We start from the raw sequence: 4268 nt of genomic DNA, 5'->3' as shown, positions 1-4268 counted from the left end.
GTATAGCGCCATATTCCAAACCACTTTTGGAGGTCTTATACTGCTCCAAACTGTGAACTTGATAACTCGTTGGAAATCTCTTGAAGTCTGCTATAAGATGGACTCCTCAAGCATGTAATTTGGACACTGTTGGGTCCCTATAATACTAGTGATTACCCCATTACTATTGTAGTTATACCCCTTATTTATATTGATGTACCCATGTAGTGCCCATATTGTTACTATTGTGCCACATAGAAGCCCACTATTGTTATTGTTGTGCCCTACAATATTATTGTTATGTAGGCTTTGATTGTATTGGGACCACTTAGACTCCTATATATAGAAAGGAGGTATTTTCATTTGTATCATCCAAGAATTGTTCATTTATGTAATGTAAAGGAGGTTGCCCCCTCGAAGAGGCTGAATTCTAAGGCGTTGATCTTTCTTTTCTATCTTTTCTTGAGCTGGTTTCATAACATTTGGTATCAGAGCTTTGGATTCTAGGGTTTCGCTGCTCCAAACAGGTCATCGTGGCATTTTCGCTATAACTTTTTTTCTGTGACGTTTCAGAAGTCGCAAAAAAAACCCATTTGAGAAGAATTGGCGCTGAACCTTGGGTCCGAATTTCAGAGATTTTCGCGCGATATTTTCGGAGATATGATCTAAGGAAGTTGGCATTTTTGCAGACTCCTGAATTACATTCAAAACAGGTGACCTAGGGAAAATCGTCATAACTCTCTCTCTGAGGATCGGATTGAAATTTCGTAAAAAGGTACAGAAAGAGGACGGACTGTAGTTTCTTGTATGTGTGTTTTAGATTCAAAGGTTGAAACAGTGGCTCGTGGCACGTCGTACAAGTTCGCTCTACTGAACCAGTCTAAAAGCAAGTCACGGTGGGAGATTTCACATAACTCTTCCTTGGAGAATCCAATTTGGCTCAGACTTGTGGCATTGGAAAGAGGACGCAGAAGGCTACTGCAGGTAGCAATTTCAGAACTGGATGATTCGAAATTACAGAGACACATCAGATTCAATATCAGGCTTCTATAAAGTGAAAAAAAGGTGTGTAGTTTTTTTTTAAATTTTTGTGTAAGCTTGGTTTAACGGAATTCAAAGGGCATAGTAAAGAATTATTATTGGTAACTGATGCCCCGAGGAAAGAAAATGCAAACACCTAGTAAGGAACCTGAAAGCTCTAGCATGACTCATGAAGAAGAAGAAGAAATGCTACGTGATATATCAAAATTACAAGAACAAGTGCAACAAATGTCACGCTCACAAAAGCTAACAGAAGCTAAGATAAGTGGCGTGGAATCTAAGATAAAGGGCATGGAAGCTAAGATGGATGATTCAAAGACAGATTTGAAGAGAGACATGGCAGATTTGAAGATAGATTTGAAGACAGATTTGAAGAGAGACATGGCAGATTTGAAGACAGATATGGAAGAATTGAAGAAGTTGCTACAAGAAAGTGTCACTAATGGTGAAAAGGTAGTAAAGGAAACTCATGATGAGAACAAAAGAAATGTTAATCATGATACCATAGACGCTAATGTTGGATCGAAGACTCATCATGTTCCAAAAATCGATATGAGGAAGTTTGATGGCAAGGATCCTGCCACATGGATATTACAGATGGAGCAATTCTTCGATCTCAATAATGTGCAAAACACACAAAAGGTACGTATGGCAACTTTATATTTGGAACCAAATCAGTTTGTATGGTATCAATGGCTTTGTTCTCGTAAACAATTTATCACTTGGGCAATTTTTACGGAAGAATTGATAGTACATTATGAGGATACAAAAAGCAACACTTTTTTTAGCCAATTGATGAGTCTCAAACAAAAGGGTTCAATAATGGAGCACATTGAGGAGTTCCAAAAATTGAACATAAGGATAAAAGATATTCCAGAGGAGCATAGGATTGATGTGTTCATAGGGTCTTTAAAGGATAATATCCAACATGATGTGCGCCTTTGGGAACCTGATTCATTAGAGAAGGCATTCAGGTTAGCAAGAAAAATGGAAAGCAAAATTATGGCAACTAGGAAGCATACCATTCACAACTATAAAGATGGAAGTGTTGTTGCCCATAGTCTTCCACAACCTACAAAGTTGACACCGCAACAATTGGAAGAAAAAAGAGCAAAAGGGCTTTGTTACAATTGTGATAGCAAATACACAAAAGGTCATAAGTGTGCTGAGAAGAAATTATTCTACATAGATTGTGAAGAGGAAGAAGAAAAGGAGCAAGAAAGGTCAAAAGAAGAGGATATATTCCAGGAACAAAGCCTATATGAAGAACAAATAAATCCGACCATATCTTGTAATGCATTGGCGGGAATTACCACTCCTCAAACCATCAAGATAGAAGGACAAATCAAGAAGAAAAAGGTGATAGTGTTGATTGATTCAGGAAGCACCCACAATTTTATTCATTGTAGGGTAGCAAAAGAATTGAATTGCTTCCTATATCCAGCACCAGAGTGTCAAGTGATGATTGCAAATGGAGGAACAATAAATTGCTCTGGAAAGTGCCATAATATCAAGCTATCCATGGGAGAATATGTATTGACTAGCCCAATGCTTTCCATTCCAATGGGAGGTGCTGATGTTGTACTAGGAGTTCAATGGCTACAATCCTTGGGTACAATAGCTTTTAATTTTCAAGAACTTTTCATGAAATTTTTTGTGGAAGGAAAGGAAGTTGAATTAAGGGGTATTGCAGGGAAACCAGGAAAGATAATCAGCTCTAATGGTATGACAAAGCTTCTAAAAAAGGAGCAAAGGGGTGTAATTGCACAATTATGTTCGCTAGATGTTTCCACATTAGAATCATCTATTTCTCCAGATCTCCAAAAAGTCCTGGACAATCATTCCAAGGTATTTGAGACTCCCAAAGGTCTCCCACCTATGCGTGATCATGATCATGCTATTCATCTGATTCCAGGAAGTGTTCCTCCAAACATCAGGCCGTACAGATATCCCTACGTCCAAAAAAGTGAAATTGAACGTATGGTTGCAGAAATGCTAGAGGCTGGTATAATTCAACCGAGTCAAAGTTCTTTCTCTGCTCCAGTAGTATTGGTGCACAAGAAGGATGGATCATGGCGCATGTGTCCGGATTATAGGGAGCTCAACAAGCTCACTATTAAAGATAAGTTCCCCATTCCTGTCATTGATGAATTACTGGATGAATTGCATGGATCAATTTACTTCACCAAGTTGGATCTTCGTTCAGGATATCATCAAATCAGAATGAAGATTGAAGACATTCCGAAAACGGCATTTAGAACTCATGAGGGTCATTATGAATTTTTGGTCATGCCTTTTGGCCTTACCAATGCACCTTCAACATTTCAAGGTTTGATGAATTCAATTTTCAAACCATTCCTTAGAAAATTTGTGTTAGTATTTTTTGATGATATACTTATCTACAGCAAGTCTTGGAAGGATCATGTTGAACATGTCGACATGGTGCTACAACTATTGGAAGAGAAACAATTATATGCCAAAAGATCCAAATGTTTCTTTGGAGTCCAGGAGGTGGAATATTTGGGTCATATTGTATCTCATGAAGGAGTTAAGGTAGACCCTACCAAAATTAAAGCCATTAAGGAATGGAAAATCCCCACATCCATAAAGCATTTGCGCGGATTTCTTGGGTTGACAGGGTATTATCGCAAGTTTGTTAATAATTATGGGAGAATAGCAGCACCTCTAACGACATTATTGAAGAAAGATGCATTTTCATGGACTCCGGAAGCAACAAAGGCCTTTGAACATCTTAAAGAGGCTATGTGCCAAGCACCGGTCTTAGCTACACCGGACTTCACAAAAACCTTTACTGTGGAATGTGATGCTTCAGGAAATGGAATTGGTGCTGTTCTAATGCAAGATGAAAGACCCATTGCCTTTGAAAGTCGTCCAATAAAGGGAAAGTTTCTAAGAAAAGCTATTTATGAGAAGGAAATGTTGGCAATACTCCATGCACTTAAGAAATGGCGACCCTACCTAATGGGAAGACACTTCAAGGTAAAAACAGATCATGATAGCCTTAAATACTTTTTAGAACAAAGATTATCCTCTGAAGAGCAACAAAAGTGGGTCACAAAGATGTTGGGTTATGACTTTGAAATCATCTACAAAAAGGGGAAGCAAAATGTGGTGGCAGATGCACTCTCAAGGAAGGATGAGGATGTGGAAGCATTGTTGTGCGCTATTTCTATCATCCAACCAGATTGGATAAATGAAGCAAGGGAGGAATGGAAGAATGACGAAGA

The sequence above is a fragment of the Pinus tabuliformis genome, chromosome 2_2 (assembly GCF_031772625.1).
Source record: "Pinus tabuliformis cultivar Carrire ecotype Pingquan chromosome 2_2, CPIR1, whole genome shotgun sequence".
Classification (NCBI taxonomy): Eukaryota; Viridiplantae; Streptophyta; class Pinopsida; order Pinales; family Pinaceae; genus Pinus; species Pinus tabuliformis.
This window is presented reverse-complemented; position numbering follows the sequence as displayed.